Genomic DNA, 19,678 nt, shown 5'->3' with positions numbered 1-19,678 from the left:
AGACACAGGTAAGGGAGACCTCTGGTTGCAGGATCTGGAAACTCTATATTACCCTGGTTTCTCTCCCCTGCGTGCCCTCTCTGCACGACCCTTGGAAAATGCAGTGCCCCTAAAGGAGCTCCATGCTTATGATGTCGCTCCTGCCTCTCTCTAATTTAGGGTTTCTACACCTCAGTGTTGCTGGCACTGTGGTTTGGTTGTGGGGGCTGTCCAGAGCCTTGAAGGATGGTTCTCTACCCACCAGAGGCCAGGAGTGAAGAAGGAAATGGAAACCCACTCCAGTATTCTTGCCTAGAGAATCCTGTGGACAGAGGAGCCTGGTGGGCTGCTGTCCACAGGGACGCATAGAGTCATATACGACTGAAGTGACTTAGCATGCATGCATGCATTGGAGAAGGAAATGGCAACCCACTTGCCTGGAGAATCCTAGGGACAGAGGAGCCTGATGGGCTACCATCTAGGGGGTCGCACAGAGTCAGACACGACTGAAGCAACTTAGCAGCAGCAGTTGCAGCAGAGGTCAGGAGTGCTATCCCTCCTCTCCTTGGGACAACCAGACGTCCCTGGGAGGCAAAATTCCCCCTAGTTTGAAACCATCTTTCTAGCTTCATCCTTTGAACATTTCTGCCAGCATCATATGTGGCTTTGGTCACATCAAAGTACACGTGGCTGCTTTAACTAAACAAAGGTTTTTCACACCTTTTCTATACCTTTGTATACACAGATTCCTCCCTCTATCATCTTTCCCCACTCCTGCCTTTGAAGCTTCGTAAAATCTCAAGCATCCCTTCCTCCAGGACACTGTCCCTGAAGTTCGTGGCCAGTGAGTGTATTCACAATATACATCTTCCGGAGCCCTGGCTGCATGGATTTCAATTTTTTGCTTGTGATTCTATCTCACTAGAATATAAGCCTCTTGAGGGCAAATCCTGGATCTCCTTTACCTATGTTCCCCAGTGCCTGGTACACAGCCTAGCATAGAGGTGGGCTCAGTAAATCCTAGTTGAGTAATATCATTTAGTGAGTTACTACTGGCTGGTCACAGGATATAAAATGCTGTAGTCCAAATGAGGTCACTTTTTAGATCTCATTAAAGCAGGAAGTCTAATACTCCATCCTCAGCACAGCAAATCTCATCTTATGTGCAGACAAAAATCAATATATTATTATTTTAATCTCCAGGATGCCAGAGAGGTGCAGGGGAGTTTCCTCCTGTGAAAAATCTCTGTCTGACTCTGCCCTTGAGAAAACATTGGTGTGGCTACAGTAGGTAGCCCTTCCTCTCTGAAAGACGCAGAGTGAGGTCGGACGCTAACCTCAGCCAAACTTTCTGCTTACACCCTCCTGAGCGAGGGGCTCTGACCACAACTTTCTTAAAAATATGCTCCCTCCTGTCCCAGAGCACAGCCCCACCCTGCAGCTTCCAGAACCCTTGGCTCCGGGACTTTCTCAGGCTCTCCTCTTTGCATTGTCAAAACGGAACAGACTGCGCAGAAGGAACGTGTTTGGTGCTGAGACCGGAGCCAGGGCACTATGCGCGGATCCAGACAATCTGCTCCACTCCTTCCAAGGAGAGAGGAAAGGCTTTCAGTACTTGCTGACAACCAAGCCAGCGATGGGAACATCTCTGTGTGACCAGGGCTAAACAAAGCAAGAGACGTACACCCTATGCTGATGCACTTTGAGAAATAAAGGGCTTCTAGCTTTAAATACTGTGGTTTCATATCGTGTGTGTGTGTGTGTGTGTGTGTGTGTGTGTGTGTGTGTGTGTGTCTTAGGGTGGTTGCGGTGATGCAAAAGCTGTCAGGTCCAACCTCCCCCCAGAGCTTGAATTGCATTGATGGCCCCTCTTCCACACTTCCCTTGGACACCTTCAGGGACCAAACCCTCTCACTGTTAGATAGCTCTGTCTAATAGAAAGCTTTTGGTCACTTTGATGGTTTATCCTTTTGTCTTAAGCCCAATTCTTTCCTCCATTTGGAACTGGTCCAATCCTTCTTCCCCAGGAAAGATTTGTAGAGGCAACCATGGTGGTATTGGTAACAATACCACCCAAATCTATTCTTCAGGCTAAACAGACCAAGTTCTTTCAAATGTCTTTCCCGTGACAGTTTTGAGTCTCCCTGCTTCCTGATCACCTCTTTCTTGTCGCCACATAAGTGACACAATACTCTGGTTGTCTGTAGTTCTCACACAGTAAGTTATTTGGGATGGACAAGTTTTCCAGAGGGTTGAGGGGCTACCTCTTTAGCACCACACTTTTAAAAAGCATGACAGAAAGCATGCAGGATGCGGGCCCCATGTAGCAAGCATAGATCTCTATCATTTTTCTTTCTGATGTTTCTCATCACCTCTGACATCATCTCCTGATACTTCTTCCCACACACCTCTTCAAGTCTCTTTGCTCACCATCTCCTGACAAGACTGGACTTTCTGTGACATCAGAGAAAGAACAAGGACCAATGAGAGGAAGCCACAAAACGTCAGATTATGTGTGGATATGAGAAACACCTTCTACTGGCTGAGTGGTTCAATGAAGAAAAGGGGTGCCACTGGCTGGGAGCAGGATCTTGGCTTCAAAGGTGTCAAGCAGGGGGTGGTCCAGTGGTTAGGAGTCCGCTTGACAATGCAGTGGACACAGGTTCAATCCCTGGACTGGGAAGATCCCAGATGCTATGGAGCAACTAAGCCCATGGGACACAGCTACTGAGCCCAAGCACTGCAAGTACTGAAGCCTGAGCACCTGGAGCCTGTGCTCTGCAACAAGAGGAGTCTCCATGAGAAGAAGCCCTTGCACTGCCGTGAAGAAACCCCGCACGTTACAACTAGAGAAAGCCTGCACAAAGCAACAAAGACCCAGCACAGGCAGAAAATAAAGTGAAAGTGAAGTCGCTCAGTCGTGTCCGACTCTTTGCGACCCCGTGGACTGTAGCCTACCAGGCTTCTCTGTCCATGGGATTCTCTAGGCAAGAATACTGGAGTGGGTTACCATTTCCTTCTCCAGGGGATCTTCCCGACCCAGGGATCGAACCCGGGTCTCCCGCATCGGAGGCAGACGCTTTAACCTCTGAGCCACCAGACAGAAAATAAATAAATAAAAAAATTTTTTTAAAGGTGGCAAGCAGAGAAACTTGTCAGGGTTGTCCTGGGGTGGCTCCACAGGTACATCTGCGAAGGACTGGACTAGGTGCGCCATAGTCTCCTCCAGCTCTGGATTTTATGGTTGTGGACAAAGATTCCACAACGGGGTTTTATGTGAAATGAGGGCTCCTGGGTGTCCTTTGACAGTTGTGAGAGAGGGAATGGAATTGCCAGTGCCTTCAGCCAGACAGCGGTGTGGCTGGTGGCTGAGTTGACCCCCTCGAGAAGAGGGCACAGCATGAAGAGTGTGGTGATGGGCAAGAGGAAGGAGGGGGTGACTCTGCCTCCTGTGTTTAGAGGACTTGAAGGACATGAGCTTTGAGACCTCCGATTGGCCTGGGAGTGTTTGAAGTTCTGAAAAGTATAGGGGTAGAGTCTGGGACATTGCCCTGGAACCGTTTGCCAAATTCCTGGACACCAGAATTTGGGGCTTACTGTAAATGTTGGGACGTCAGTGTTTTCACAGAATGCTGGAATCTCAGGTCTGGGTGAGACCTTGGCATTGATCCAGTCCAACCCCTCAGAGCTGGCACCCACTCTGGAGGCCTCATCCAACCCCTGCCAAACACCTCCGTGTTTGATTAAAGGAAACGATAAATGGAATGATTGGCCATTGGCAGGTAAATAATTATCTCCACTCTCTTCCACTCCTCCCTTGGCATGATAAGAAGCTCCCTGCCTTCTGAGACAACTCACTCCACCTTGGGGTGGTTTTGCCCTGAAATCTGCTTAGCTAGGTGCTGATGCCCTCGTAGGACATTTTTTTTTTTTTTTTTGATTTCACGTTATCTGAGGAATCAGGTGTTACTTATTACAGTTGCTTATGATCAACATGACTACTAACAGCAAACTTGTGCCAGGTACCAGGTTGAGTACTTTACAAACTAAACACAAAGTCAGGCTTAGGAAAACTCCAGTGCTTACTGGGTCATAGCTGGAATGGTCCCCAGATGTCATTTCATTCAGTCTTTATGTTCCAGAGTATAAGATCCAGACTCAGATCCAGCCACTGACCCTAGTCTGTCATGGATGGATCAAAGTCATCTCCCTAAAGGAGATGTGGTCACCAGGATTTCTGGACAACTTGTCTTCCTAAGGAAGCCAGTCCTGCAGGAATGTAGTTGGAAGCAGTTGTTTCCCTGAGGGTCACACAGAGACCTTCATCAGAACTGCCCTACCCACCTGTGTCAGGAGGCTGGGCTAAAGAGACCTGTTCTGCAAAGTCCAGATGAAATAGAGGGCATTCTCTGGCCACTGTGGATGGCAGAGAGGCAATGACAGCCTCAGGTCAGGGTCCTTAGAAGCAGAGGCTGAGAAAGGGCATTAGGTCTCACAGTTTATAGAGGGAAACCCTGCAAGGGAGGGAGACAGAGAAGCAGGATAGGGAGCGGAAAGGAGCAAACGACAGTGTGTTTGCGCATAGGACCACCAGATGAAATACAGAGCGTCCAGTCACATTTGAATTTTAGAGAAACAGTGAGCAATTTTTACTACAAGGATTTCTAAATATTGCATTGGACGTGCTTATACTAAAAATGTGTGCTTTGTCGATCTGAAATGCGAATTTAACTGGATATCCTGTATTTTTATTTCCTAAATCTGGCAACCCAGTCGAGGCCGACCAATCAGCTTTGTGTGCCCCAAACTGCCAGATTACCTGGGTTGTGAGAGTTTCAGTGCCCTAAACTGTGGTCTCAGGCAAAGCTTAGCCTTGGCCTAATCTTTGGGGAGGGGGTGGAAGTGGACTGACACTCTGGAACCTAAAGCGCACGACCAAAGTGTCCCCTTGAGAGGAAGGCACTGCCGTTTCAGATCCCTGTTTCACTGAGTCATCCCTGTGCTGGCTGTAGTTGCAGAGTGGCAGGGGTTGGGGGAGGGGGGTGCGGAGCCGGGCAGGCTGACCTCCTGGACAGGCAGCTCCTGTTTCCCGAGGGCAGTTCATCCAAGAAAGAGGGCAGCTGTGAGTGGATACCAGGCAAGCAGGTCACACTAATAGCATCTGGGGGCAGGGTGCAAAGGGGCCCAGAGTGTCCCATACCATCTGCTCCACCATCTACAGCCCTCCAGCCCAGAGGCTCTACTCCACCCTTCAAGACAAGGGATGAAAACTAAGCCTGACTCCGGCCCCACTGCTCAGTGGGGTAGCTCCTCTGTCCTAGGCTGGACGTATGGGAGACTCCAGCACAGACTAGTTGGGATGTGCCGCCATATTCACAAAGTTCTGTGAGAGCCCAGAGAAGGGGCTTTCATTATTTCCCTAACTGGGAGAAGGACCAGAACAGATTTTATAGACAGAGCAATATCTGCACCAGGCCTTGAAAATGAGTGGGAGTTTGTAGGGTTGGGGGTGGAGAGGCAAAGGGGTGGTTGAGGATGGGAGGGGAAGGTGCAGCTGAGGCATAAAGGTCAAAGTCCTAGAGGCTGAGGTGTAGAGGTACAAGATATAAAGAGGTCTTCTCATCAAGTCCCCCAGGAAGCAGTTACATGGGGCTTGAGTTTCTTTTCTGCAGACTGATCCCTAAGCCAGGAGAGCACAATGCCTTGCCAAGGTAGTAGATTCTACTGGGGCAGGTTTTGTCTGAATGACAAAGTATCTGGTTCAGGCAAAGGGCTGAAGGACTTATTTTCTGACCTAGGCTAATGCTTTGGAAAGTGCTGGCGGTCCTGCTGACTTGGGGATGCCCGGACACCTGGGGAACGTCCCAGCTCCTGGCAGGGGAGGCCCCGCCACCCGGCCCTGGCCCAGATCCATGGGAAGACAAGCTTCCTTCTCACCTTTCCAGTATATCCTGAAACCAGAAGCCCCATGACACTGGCTTCTCTGTCCCTGCTCTGGGATTTCAGGTCTGGCTGAGGCAGGATACCTACACTGCTGAGAAGCCTGAGAAGCTTCTGGGACAAAGGTGCAGGGAGGGTCAGCTGGGGAGAGCGATGGGACCCAGCCCAGATCAGTGTCCCCATTTCTGGGCTGAACTCGGAAAGCATTGTAGAGCTCAGCATCTGATTCTTCCAATGGCCTTGTGATTTCTTTTCAGCCCTTTGCAGAGGGAAGGAGGGCTATTAGGCCCTTATTCCAACAACTTACTTGCTGTGTGACCTTAAACATGTCACTTGGCCTTGCTGAGCCCACCTTCACATCTTCACTAATGACAAAAACATCAGCACTAGCAACTAACATCCTTGTAGCATTTGCCAGCTTTCACAATAGCACACTCCAGTACTCTTGCCGGGAAAATCCCACGGACTGCAGAGCCTGGTAGGCTACCGTCCATGGGGTCACAAAGAGTCCGACACGACTGAGTGGACTTCACTTTCACAATAGCACAGTCACATAAATTTTCTGATTTAGATTTCTTAGCAAATTGTGAAGTGGGTGAGTGGGCAAAGTAGCATTAGTATCTTCAATTTAAGGAAGAAGAAATTAAATATAAACAGCGTAACTTGTTCTACTGTTATAGCCACAAGGCCCCCGGGATTAGGGCTCCTGACTCTAAAACACAAAATAGACAATGATCTCTTATCAGGGTCTCAGGAAATGTCTGAGACAAGTCAGCACTTTAAAAGTCTTGATGATGGGACCCAGGGAGCATTTGGTTTCCATGAGTTTTCTGACCCCTACAGAAGCTGGACTCGGGAGGGCAAGGTATCCTACAACTGGCCCTGTATTCTGTTTCTGCTGCAGTCTGATGTGAATTCAAATCTCAGTGCCCTCTTAGAAATACAATAAAAATATTTCATTCTGAAGCCATGACCCCAATTATTGGTAGAGATAAAATAAGATTTGACAACGTGGTGTTTCTCTTGGGATCCATTAGGGAGGTCCCAGGAGCCCCAGAGCCTGAGGGCTGGTGTCCTTTTTAGATTCCAAAGTGACTGTATCTCAGATCAGTCACTGCTTAGAATCTAAAGAAGCAGACCAAGCTAGTGCTGAGGGTTCCGAGGTGGGAAAGGTCTCTTCCAGTTGGGATGAGGGGCTGAGGAGAGGAGCAGAGTCAGGGAAAGAAAATAATAAAAACAGTGTTAATGAAGACTGTTTAGTTTTTTTGGAGAGGTAAGAAGGAAGCAGTTGGGAAGATGTGAGGTTTGGGGTGAGCAAGGAGTTTGCATCCAGACACAGATTTCAGCATAGCCACTTATGAGCTAAGCGAATCCAGGCCAGTCACTCATCTCTCTATATCTCACCTGTGATCTGGGTGCAGCAGGACCACACCCTAGCACCACTGTCAAGGTCCAGGTTTCCAAAGGGCTGGCAGAGTGCTTGACCACAGCGGGGACTCATTATGTGTTAATTCCACTGGTTTTCCCACCTCTTCCCTTGAGTGAATCACTCACCTAGAAAGTATGGAACTCTCTTTCATCAAAATACACAAAAACTCTATCTTCAGATTTCAGAGAAATCTGACAAAACTAACTTTTAAGATGAAGAACGGGCTCTGCACGAATAATGAACCCATCGACTTATTTTCTTCTGGCCTTGCTAGCCATGCTCCCCAAACATGCACACACATGCACATACATGCACGCACAGACATACATGCACACACAGAACTGGCACGCCATGGAGAAGGATGGCCAGCATCCTGCCCAGGCTAAATGTGGAGGCGGAACAGGCCATTCTGGATCCCCTGGGGCAATGGGGTCTGTGCTTGGCCCCTGCCAGCAGGCTCTGAGAACCAACCACAGGCCTAGCGTCTACTGCCCACTCTGCCCCGTGAGGATGGAGCCCGGTATCCCCATTCCGATTTCCTCTCGGGAAAAGAAAGGAAGGAAACTGGAGACAGAAAGACGAAATGAAAGCAAAAGGATGGAAGGAAGGAGGGAAGGTAAGAGACCTGGTACAAGTGTGAAATCAAAATAATAGCCTCAGGCTAGTGAGATACGTGTGAACAGAGTGACGTGGGCAACCCCCACAAATAGACCTTCTGTTAAAAATAGCCTTGGTCTAAATGTGGAAAGAGTGTAAATATAGTAGCGGTTTCGGCTTACTACTAGCCGAGCCGCCCCAGCTCCAAGTAACAGAGGCTTATTATAGGATGTGTGCGTCAGCAGCAGGAGAGGAGGGAGGGCAGACGGGCAGGCCCTGGGCTGTGGGTACAGTACCCTCCAGCCGGCCAGGGTCAGCCGGCCTCTTGTGGAGTGGGACGGCTGGGTTGCCCTAAAATGCTCTCACAGAACTCTGATGGGCAGAAAACTCCAGCCAAGCTGCGGGGTGGGAAGGAAGGAAGGAAGGAGTCACGGTGCTGAATAGGATCTGGGGAGATCGTCTGGAAAATGCTACTCACTCTCCTCTGGAGCTTCACCAGGCGGTGTGCTCACTCTCCAGGACGCTGCTCGCTCCTGGACATGGCAGGGAGCTTTCAAAGGAAACCCCTGGGATGACTGGGCTGTGGACAAAGCAGTTTCCTCAGCCCTGCGTGCAGGGGACAAAACCCCTAAGTGCCAGAAAAGAATTGGATTCAAATCAAATCAGTTTGATTAAAAAAAAAAAAGACTTTGGGTTTTAATCTCCATGTCCTGGGCATTACTTAGTAGGTGTGCAGAGCACGTCGGCTGACTGTACGGCTGACTGGCTGAGGGTGCTGCTTTCCCGGGGCAGGACCGAGAGAGAAGGCTGTTCTGTGGGAAGCTCAGTGCTGTTCATTCTCTTGATCAGGTGCCCGTGGAGTGATTGCCCATGTGGGTGCTAAGACCTGCTCCCGGCTGCATGTCTCATCTAAGCTCTCAGGGGACCCTCATGACCCCTGATCTGTCACTCTTTAACCCAGGTCATCACTCCTCTCTGCTCAGCACATGTTTGTGTATATGTCATATATGCACACATTCCAACACACACATGAAGGTAGCGGTCTGAGGCCCATTTCCATCAAGAGCCCTTTACACCCCTTGTTTCCTCCCCACTCTGGCCTCTTACTCCCACTGTGTCCCTCTGTTTGCCTTGCTCTAGCCCTCTGGCTGCTACTTTTCATCCTTAACCTTGAGAGCTTGCCCCTTGGAGAGAAGACACACCTGGGCCCTTCAGGTGGATCTTCAACTCCTTTCTTCTCAGGCACCACTGAGGCTTGCTCTGTGGCTCTGCCCCCTCTGGTTCTGCCATCCCCAGAGACTACCCTACTGATTTAGCTCTTGCCCCAGGACTGATGCCCTTATCATCTCTCATCTACACACTGGTACTGGTCTCCCCAGTACCATCCAAACTGCCCTGAAAACCACCTTTCTAAGATGCAGGCTCAACACTGTCACTGCTCCACTCAAAATACTGGCAGTGACTCCCCATGGCCTGTTGGACAAAGTCCACCTCTTGGAAGGCCCTTACTTGTCCTCCCACCTCTTCTGAGAAGCCTTCCTGGATCTCTTCTTCTAACCCAAATCTGAAGTTGTTCTTATATACTTGAAAATGAATCACGAGGCCTTATCCCATATCTCGGTGAGGGGCCCTCTCATGTGCTCCAACAGAGCCTATATGTTCCTTCTCTACCACACTTTTCACTCTGTGTCAGAGTTGTCTTTTTACCTGTTGGTTTCACCCAGTGGATTATGACTCTATAAAGGCAAGGTCTGGGAGGACTTGTTCATGCCATATCCTCAGTGCCTAGCATGGTGTTTGGTTCATTGCACCAATTGAAATGGGCTTCCAGGGCTCTCTCCTTCTGCTGTGGCCTGAATATTTGTGTCCCCGAAATTCATATGTTGAAAACCTAATCCCCAATGTGATGGTGTTTAGACACAGGGCTTTGGAGAGGTACTTACGTCATGAGAATCCTCCAATTAAAAATAAATAATAAAATAAAAAATTAAATAGATAACTAACAAGTACCTACTGTATAGCACAGGGTAACTCTGATCAATATTCTGTAATAACCTAAGTGGGAAACGAATTTGAAAAAGAATAGATGTATCTGTATTATAACTGATTCACTTTGCTGTACGCCTGATGTACAGTTGATTGTATATCAACTGTAGTCCAGTATAAAACAGAAATCTTTTAAAGAACCTGCAATAAAAAAGCCCACCTGATGGGATTAGTGCCTTTATCAGGAAAGACAGGAGAGATTTCACCCCCTGCCGCATGAGGACCCAGCAAGAAGATAGTAGACCAGGAAGAGGGCTGTCCCCCAACCATGCTGGTACCCTGATACCGGACTACCAGCCTCCAGTTCTGTAAGAAGTAACCATCTGTTGTTTAAGCTACTCAGTCTATGGTACTGGTTATGGCAACCCAAGGTGACGAAGACAACTTTACCTTCTACAGAGGCCACCAGCTCTTTCCAGGCTCCTCTGCTACTTTCCACAGCCCCCGCTACCAGCCCTTTGTACTGGTGTGAGAACCACCCAGATACAACACTGAGATGGTGAGCCTGGAGTCAGAAGAACTGGGTTGGAGTCTCACCTCCACATCTTAGCTGTCTGCCATTGGGCAAGTTGCTGTACCTTTCTAGCCAGTTTTCTCAACTGTGAAAAGGGGTAACACCACTCACTGCATAGGGTGGCTGTGAGGACTGAGAGGCGGAGAGTGTGGGGCCATAAGCACCTGTGTAGCACCCTTCAGACACTGGGGCCTTTGTCACAGCCCTCACCCCTGACGGCCGTGCTTTGGAGGCCTGCTCAGATGCAGTCGTGTTGACTCAAGCTGCTCTTTGGGCTCATAAGGATGTCCTAGAAAGCACTTTTGCCACCTCTCTGTGTTAACAGCTCAAAATCTCCAGACACTTCTGATTGCCAGGACCCTTTTGAGCACACAATTATTTTCTTCCTCAAAATCCTTAAAAAGAAAAAGGCTTGAATGGCAATCAGGACTGGCAGAAGCTGGACTGTCATTGTGAACTGAGGAAGGAGGCTACAAAAGGAAATGGGAAGAAAGTGGATATGCTGATAGCCAGGCTGGTGCTCTTCCAGGTAAGTCTACCTGCCCTGGCCCCAGGCGGCCCTCCTGGGGTTGGCTGGTCCTTCAGGCTGCCAGGGTACAGCAGAAGTAATGAATAGTGTGGAATAGCAAGCACTGGGCAGATTATACCTTTTACTCAGAGTGTTAAAAAAGTGGAGAAAGCCGGACTGTAGATCCAGCAAAGCCCAGCTTTAGTCTCTTTTCTGCCCTCTTATGAACAGAGTATAACTAGACTCTTAAACTCTTACAGCCTCAGTTCCTCATCTGCAAAATGAGGATCATTTTGATAAGAAACAAATTCAACTGTGATTGTGCCTGGAAATCTCAAGCACAATACCTGTGCTCAATAAATGGTAATTGTAACTGATTCTAAATCAACTTCTCTAGACTAGTATTTCATACTGCCAAGAAATAAGCAAAGACAAATGATTCAGAAAACTAAAGTATTGGAGTTGACTGTATTTTTATATTAAAAAAAAATACCTCTCAATCAAGACAAAACAGTTTCCACAGAGCAGTCTGAAAAACTTGCCATGGAAGCAAGGATTTGGGGGAAGGACAAGAAAAGAGACTTCCGTAGGATTATACTAGAAGAATCAGAGCCTCAAATTGCTTAGAATCTCTAAAATTTGTGCTGCAGCTTGTTATATAGAAATTCTAACAACTAGGATGCAATATATGTTTCCAGATGGTATACACTAATAGAATTATGTGTGTGTGTGGGGTGCTTCTGGAAGTGTGTCTCTTCATCAGCCACTGATCTATAATCAATCTATCCTTCCTCTGTCTTAACTTTTCATATATATGCACACATCTGTAGTTTCATGTAACAAATGGTCATATGAGTAGGTGGGGTTAGGGGTGTGGTGGAGAGGCCAGGAGCTCAGACCCTGAAGGAAAACATTCCTGATTCAATCCTTGGCTCCACCTTGTATTGTCTGAATGGCACGCTGGGGAAAACGTATAACATTATCTACCGTACCTACCTCAAAGTTGTAAAAATGAGGGATACTGTGGTAAAAATGCTTAGCATAGTTCTACCAGTATCACTGTATAAATTCACAGGGGCTTCCCTCGTAGCTCAGTGGTAAAGAACCCACCTGCAAGTAGGAGACACGGGTTTGATCCTTGGGTCAGGAAGATCCCCTGGAGAAGGAAATGGCAACCCACTCCAGTATTCTTGCCTGAGAAATCCCATGGACAGAGGAGTCTGGTGGGCTACAGTCTACGGGGTTGCGAAGAGTTGCACATGACTAAGCGACTGAACAACAGCCATAAATTCCTACACATATATACATAAATGTAAATACTCATCCTCTCAGTTACGTATTCAGTTCAGTTCAGTTCAGTTCAGTCACTCAGTCGTGTCCGACTCTTTGCGACCCCATGAATCGCAGCACACCAGGCCTCCCTGTCTATCACCAACTCCCAGAGTTCACTCAGATTCACGTCCATCAAGTCCGTGATGCCAGCCAGCCATCTCATCCTCTGTCATCCCCTTCTCCTCCTGCCCCCAATCCCTCCCAGCATCAGAGTCTTTTCCAATGAGTCAACTCTTCACATGAGGTGGCCAAAGTACTGGAGTTTCAGCGTTAGCATCATTCCTTCCAAAGAAATCCCAGGGTTGATCTCCTTCAGAATGGACTGGTTGGATCTCCTTGCAGTCCAAGGGACTCTCAAGAGTCTATTCCAACACCACAGTTCAAAAGCATCAATTCTTCGGCGCTCAGCCTTCTTCACAGTCCAACTGTCACATCCACATGTGACCACAGGAAAAACCATAGCCTTGACTAGAGGGACCTTAGTCGGCAAAGTAATGTCTCTGCTTTTCAATATGCTATCTAGGTTGGTCACAACTTTTCTTCCAAGGAGTAAGTGTCTTTTAATTTCATGGCTGCAGTCCCCATCTGCAGTGATTTTGGAGCCCCTCCAAATAAAGTCTGACACTGTTTCCACGGTTTCCCCATCTATTTCCCATGAAGTGATGGGACCGGATGCCATGATCTTCGTTTTCTGAATGTTGAGCTTTAGGCCAACTTTTTCACTCTCCTCTTTCACTTTCATCAAGAGGCTTTTAGTTCCTCTTCACTTTCTGCCATAAGGGTGGTGTCATCTGCATATCTGAGGTTATTGGTATTTCTTCCTGCAATCTTGATTCCAGCTTGTGTTTCTTCCACTCATTCACATAAGTGCATGTTGACAAATAAGCATGTGTACCTACACATGTGTGCATTTAAGTATAGACACACAGGGCATGTGCAATTTTGCTGTATAACCTAATGGAGAATACTGTTTCTCACAGAGTTGATGTCCAGAAATATCTTTGAGCCTGAGTTCCTATAATGCTCTGCATGCGGAGACTGTGGGTGGGGGGCTGAGACCAAGCACCTGTTGTGCCCAAGTGAAAGATGTCAGGATGGGGTAGGTGTGGTGGCCGTGAGACACACTCTGCAGACAGGAAGCCAAATTGACAAAGGGCCCCAGCTGCTGTGTGATCGTATTTGTATTGAGGACATATTTCCTATGGACTGCTCCTAGCCTATCAGCCTGGAGTGAGTCAGAGGTGCTAACACTCCTAGTCTCCCAGAGAACGGGGGCTTCTCTGATAGTTGGCTGTGGTTTGCCCCTCATGGCCTTGCTCAGCCTTCCTAGAACACATAGTGGGTCTAGGACGCCTCCAGCCAACATTCCTCCCCACCCTCCTCCACTGAGGTCAGACTTGCAATCTGGTGTGACAGTTCTCCCCGATGGCCTCTCCCAGCTCCCTTCTCGTGTGCTTCTCCAAATAAAATCCTCAAGTTTAATCCTGTCTTGGTGTGTGCTTCTAACACCACAGGGACATGTGGAATCCCAGGTCACATAGGAGCCCAGAGTAGGGAGCAGAACTGTATTCCTGATCACGCATGCTGCACCTCATTAACTTGCACACCCACATTGCCAGGCAGCACTTATTACCATCCAGGTGGGATGAGGAAACTGAGGTCTGAGAAACTCTGTCCCTTGCCCAGGCTCACAGGATCAGAAAGTAGCTGAGCCTGGTCAGAAACCCAGGCTTCCCGAACCCCAAGTCTCTGCTCATTTTGCACTGTGCTGCCCAATGAGCACCTTACCAACAGTTTTCACAAGCCTCATATCACATCCTCAATTACATCCTCAATTATCATCGTGACTCTTTTGTCCCTCCTCCATGGGACTTGTCTCACTCCCAAGCCACTTTAGTCCCTGCAAAAAATCTGGGAGTTTCCTATTCCTCCTGTGACACTCCCCACAAATTCTCATTTCCTCTCTCTTGCTGGGAGCAAAAGCCCCAGGGAGACTGAGCCTCACTGTACCAAGTACATAGCAGCCTGTGGTCCGGCCTGGGGATGTGGGGAGAAGCTTCTGCTCCCTGCACTGGAAACTTGCCCACTGAGCCTCCTTCCTTTTTGCTTGAAAGTGCTCTAGAGTTTCTGTGCTCACAATGCATCTCTTTGGAAGCCTGCCCTCTGAGGGTTGCCATGGTGACTATTTTGGTACTGCATGCTAGAAAAAGCCGAGGCACCTGCTGGTCACACCACCAAAACTTGTCTCTCTGAAAAATCAGCAGATGGCATTTGTCAGAAATTCCTACTTCTTGATTAATTTGAGAAAAAGAAGAGTGTGTAGCAATGCTTGTGTTCTTTAACCTGGATTGGCTGTGTTGGTGTTTCCTTGGGGAAGATGTGAAATCACTGTGCACAAACCCCACAAGCTTCCTTTGAAGGTGGTGGGTCACTTCGTTTTCCAGAGAGGCTAAGAAGCTTGGTGATTTTAATTTCAGTAGATGAAAACAAGGGGAAGGTGGTGATGCCACTTTCCCATTAAGAGGGGTGAGGATTTAAAGACTGATTCTGTAAAGGGTCATTTCTCATTTCTAGTAACTTCCACAGATTTTCAAACATTCTTCAGATCGTATCCAAATTTTAATTAACATGAATGGGAAAAAAAATCATGATTTTTTGGATTTGAATCCCAGCTCTGCCACCCATTAATTTTGTGACCTTAGGGCAGTCCCTCAGGCCATCCAAAGCTCAGATTCCCCAGTGATAAATCAATGATAAGAGTATTTATCTCACAAGTTTGTAATGAGGATTAAATGGGGATAGCTATTATTATCATCATCATCATTATTATTAACTAGAATTAAACTTAGGCATGGAGGGATTGACCAATCCATATGCTCATACAGATTTTACATATAACTCTGTTCATAAAAATAAATTAATTTCACTGTTGCAATCTAAGCGATGATATTTTAGTTAGAACAACCCAACCCCTCCCCCAAAAAAACTTCTAGGTGCACATTGTATAATGTGTCTCTAACTTAACTGTTCTCTTATTCTGCTTTCCTAGGTCTCACATCCCGGCTTTCACATGCTCTTGTCACAGCTTGCGATATTCTTTGTCACCAGTGTTATTTAGCAAACTTCGAATGTAGGTGTGAGCTGGTTCCCTAAACATACCTTGACTACCAGCTCTTAATTTGGGGCTATTTGCAAGCATCTTCAGCAGACTGGGTTATGTAGATTTCTACCCTTTTTTCACTTGTTTGTTCTCTAGGAAGAATTTCTCTGTGGTAATTTGATTCTATAATGAGGCCTGGTAAATTAGGAATGGCAAAACCTGGGTGATCACCCTTCCCTCCTGTGGCTGTGACAGACATTACTAATCAATTACAACATTCTTCCCACCGAGCCCTGAAGGACTTGCGAACCTTCCTGAAGACAGTGTTCAAGGGAGCCATGCTAACTCACTAGAATCAGCACAGGAAAGGGAAGGAAATCTGTTTGCCATTCCTGGCATTGGGGAAAGAACCCTGGAATGGAAAGCAGCAAAGGTAATGCTAATCCCAGTTCTGCCTTTAACTAAGTCTGTGAACTTAGATTCATCATTTCCTTCTCTGAGGCTCAGTTTCCATATTTGAAATAAAAGAAAGAAAGAAAGAAAAAAGGAAGTCTTTAATTCCTTCTAGTTCTAAAAGTCTCTATACTCTCAGCATCCACCTCCCCACCTCCCACTACAAACACATATTCTCCCATCAGGTGGGCTCCCAACACCCAAAGCAGGCTCTGATCTGTTCTTTTCCTGGGACTTGTCCAAATGATCAGATTTTATCAAACATCCTGGGGTGGCTGAGTGCTAAATAAAACATTCTCAGATGCTTAGAATTACCAAATTGCAGCATTTGAGAGCTGAAAGTCACCTTAGAGCACACTGAGATGAATCCTCCATACTAAAGACGAAGAACTAGAACCAGTGAGTCCAGTGAATTCCCTAGGGCCACTCAGCAAGTTAACAAGTTGATCTGGTCCCCGTTTGGGGATCCATCAGGTCTGAGACCAGGCCAGTCCTCAGTTGTGTGACCTGTGCTCCACCGATTGGATGTACCCATGGAAGAATTCAGTTCAGAAGTGGAGCAGAAAGCCTTGGGAGTGTCAGAGCCTGAGGTTCTGGTGTTCAATGCTCAGCATGTTTGGTGAAAGCCGTGGTATTTATGCCTGCACGGGTTGCCAGTGGGGCCTTTGAAGATGTTATCTCACTTTGTGGTTTGAGCATTTGCCTGGCTGGCTACCTATATGCTGCACTCTTTGGCTGTCCTGGAGATTTTGTGAGCTATCTAATATTCTTTAATAATTCTCTTTCCATTAAAATGAGCTAAGTGGGTTCTGTTGTTTACACTAAGAGTCCTGACTGGCACACCAACCCTTGAAAGGAAAGGAAATTCTAAATATAAACGCCACTTCACAGACACTTGTTAATCCTCTCTCTTCTCCTCCGCCCTCCTGCCTTTCTTCTGTCATGCCTGTCAAACTCATCATCATTGAAGCATTGTGGGACCTGTGAAAAGAGATATGTTGGATCTAAATTCCCACAAAATGACACTGGGTGTTTGAAAATGCTTACAAAGAGGCATTGCTCCTCAATGGGGAGGGGTGGGCATCTCAAGGATTTGTGAGGGCTGCAGGGGATGGGTGGTGGGGGGTCAAAGAGGGTACAGATGTTCCTTTAGCTCCTCTCCTTCCATCTGCCCCATTCTAGAATTTAAAATACTAGTAAGAATGATGGAAGATAATGGCTCATGTGTGAACTTAAATAAGAGCTGATTCCCAGGCTGGTACTCCTGCTCTTCCCCTAGATCCCTCCTTGAAAGACTTGTGCTGTGTAGCAAGAGGTACACATGGATTAATTTGCTTGGAGAACCTTCCATGCAATGACAAAACAATTACAGATGATCCAAAAAACAAACAAAGAGGGACAGGGAAGGGAAATAAAGACCAGCAGAGCAAAGGAGAGGCTGAAAACAGAATAAATTTTCCTTACCTGAGTTCCACAAATAGCAACTGTTCATGCAACTTGGTGGGTGGAGAATGGACTCAGATCTACCTGGCACCCATTAGATGTGTGATCTTGGGCCTTTTGGGCAGATTCTCTAACCTCTCTGAGCCTCTCTTCCCTTTATTTTATATATTACATCTATCATATAGTATAGTCTGCACTGGACTTCCTGGGTGGCTCAGTAATAAAGAATCCGCCTGCCAACATAGGAGATCCAGGTTCAGTCTCTAGGTCAGGAATTTCCCCTAGAGAAGAAAATGACAACCCACCACAGTATTCTTGCCTGGGAAATCCCACGTGACAGAGGAGCCTGGTGGGCCACAGTCCATGGGGTCGCAAAGAGTCAGACACTACTGAGCAACTAAATAACAACAACATAGATGTATTATATGCTCATTATTTGTGATAGTTTGTCCTATAGACTGATGGAGAATGTCATCAAGAGCAATATTTGAATTGCTCCTCTGAGGAGAAACACATAACTTTGCTTTCTGTGTGTTTCTGTTTAAAGACATTAATATTGTTGATTCATTGACATTGAATTCCTGGCCAACAGAGCTGGAATTCATGCCTGAATGAGGCTCATCTAACATAATTTTCTCTATAAGTCACACCACAATCTCCTTGTACACCGCTATGCTTGGAGACATTTTAAACAGTAAAATCTCTAACAAAAAGAGCACAATATGTGAAAATAGATGGCGAAAAGGAGCTTGTTTGCAGTATGAGAGCTGAAACAAGACGGCACAGCGTCACCTTGTTGAACCTTGGCTGGGAACATCTGTGATGGGCAGCTCAGGTTTTTAACTGCTCTGGCCATGTCTGCAAACAACTGTAGGGTGCTGTAGTTGATTTTGGGATTACAGATCAATTTTAACAAGTAGGCAAATTCGCACATATGGAATCTGTGACTAACGAGGATTGACTATATATAAAATTATATACTGCTATCTTATCTCACTTAGTTTTTGTCAGGACCAAATACATGGGAGGATTCATCAGAAACAGTAAGACACTGTAGAAATTAATTTAATGGTTATATAACACACGTGCAGGTGGATGCCAGCACATTCTCTCAGTTCAGGTGTCACCTCCTCCAGGAAGTCTTATATCAAAGGCAATGACTTAACTATAAATACAAACTAGAATGGGTTACTGGTTTGCCTGAGTTGGGTGGAAAGAAAAGAAGGTCAAGATGACCACTCGTTTATTTCATTCAACTTCTTACCTTGTCCAGGAACCTAGATGCAAGGGTATACACTGCAAGGTGGCAAGGTCAGGATGTATATCCAGGATTTCTGACTCCAGAGTTTGGAGTCTTAAGCTCTAGGATATCCTAAAACCAAATTTTGTCACATCAAAAGTGCACCACTTAAAATTTCCTGGAGAAAACTCATGGACTCTTGGGAATGCCTCTCTGTACCTCCTCCCATTACCCCAGTTAGAGAAACATAGATGTACTGGAGTCGCTCCAAAGTGTGCTAAAGGTTATAAGCCTCTTTCCTTGCCCCCTTCAAATCGCCACCCCAGTGGTGGCGTGGTGGCTCTAAGACGACATAAGATGACAACGGCCTGGGGTGAAGACTTAGGGCTCTGGGATCATGAAGTGGGAATGAGTTGGCTCTATGGAGGATTAACGATGGAGATTCGATCTAGGAATTGGCTAAGCATGAGCAAAGAATACCAAAGAGGCTTCTGAGATGGGACATGGCCTGATGGCCTCTCCCTAGTCTCATTTCTCCTCTGCTGTTTGAGAGTTTATGGGGATATGGATTCCATGCACAAAGGCAAAATTTCCTAGAACTAGCACCCTGAGGAACCCATTCATTCTACAAATGTTTACTGAATGCCTGCTATATTCCAGGACTTGTGTAAAGGGTTGTGCATACTGACATTAAGCATTAGGGTGTACTCATATTGTATTTACCTTAGGAGAGATAGTCAGACCCAGTGGTTGAGAACGTTTCCTCAGTTTCCTCATGGTGACATGGAGGAAATCCCAGTACCTACCTTACAGAGTTGACATGAAATTAAATAGGCTAATACACTTAAAGGTTTAGACCAGTGCCTGTTATGTAACAAGCCCTCGTTATTGCTGTTATTAATTTAAGTGAGCCCATGAGAGAGAAAGAATGTGAGAAAGAAAAATGTTGTGCTGGCAACTATGCAAGTGCATATGCTTTCTTTCAAGGTGCATATGCTTCTGAAGATATGCAAGGCGGGATTTTGAGGTCATATTGATTGGCTGTGCATGTCGTGTTGTGAATTTATATTTAACCCCATATTAACCCCTATATTTAC

The 19,678-nt window shown here is 46.7% G+C and overlaps 1 long non-coding RNA gene across 1 annotated transcript in view; it reads left to right on the top strand.

The window, feature by feature from the left end:
• Window positions 1-19,678, top strand: part of LOC132659158 (uncharacterized) — a 104,669-nt gene that overhangs the window by 71,238 nt on the left and 13,753 nt on the right. The window contains exon 4 of the long non-coding RNA XR_009599192.1: window positions 1,401-19,678. This exon is cut by the window's right edge and continues 13,753 nt beyond it. This is a non-coding gene — a long non-coding RNA (uncharacterized LOC132659158). The remainder of the gene's footprint in view (window positions 1-1,400) is intronic.

Source organism: Ovis aries, chromosome 2 (genome assembly GCF_016772045.2).
Source record: "Ovis aries strain OAR_USU_Benz2616 breed Rambouillet chromosome 2, ARS-UI_Ramb_v3.0, whole genome shotgun sequence".
NCBI classification, from domain to species: domain Eukaryota; kingdom Metazoa; phylum Chordata; class Mammalia; order Artiodactyla; family Bovidae; genus Ovis; species Ovis aries.
Note: the sequence above shows the minus strand (reverse complement) of the source record. Positions and strands in the feature narration are given on the sequence as shown.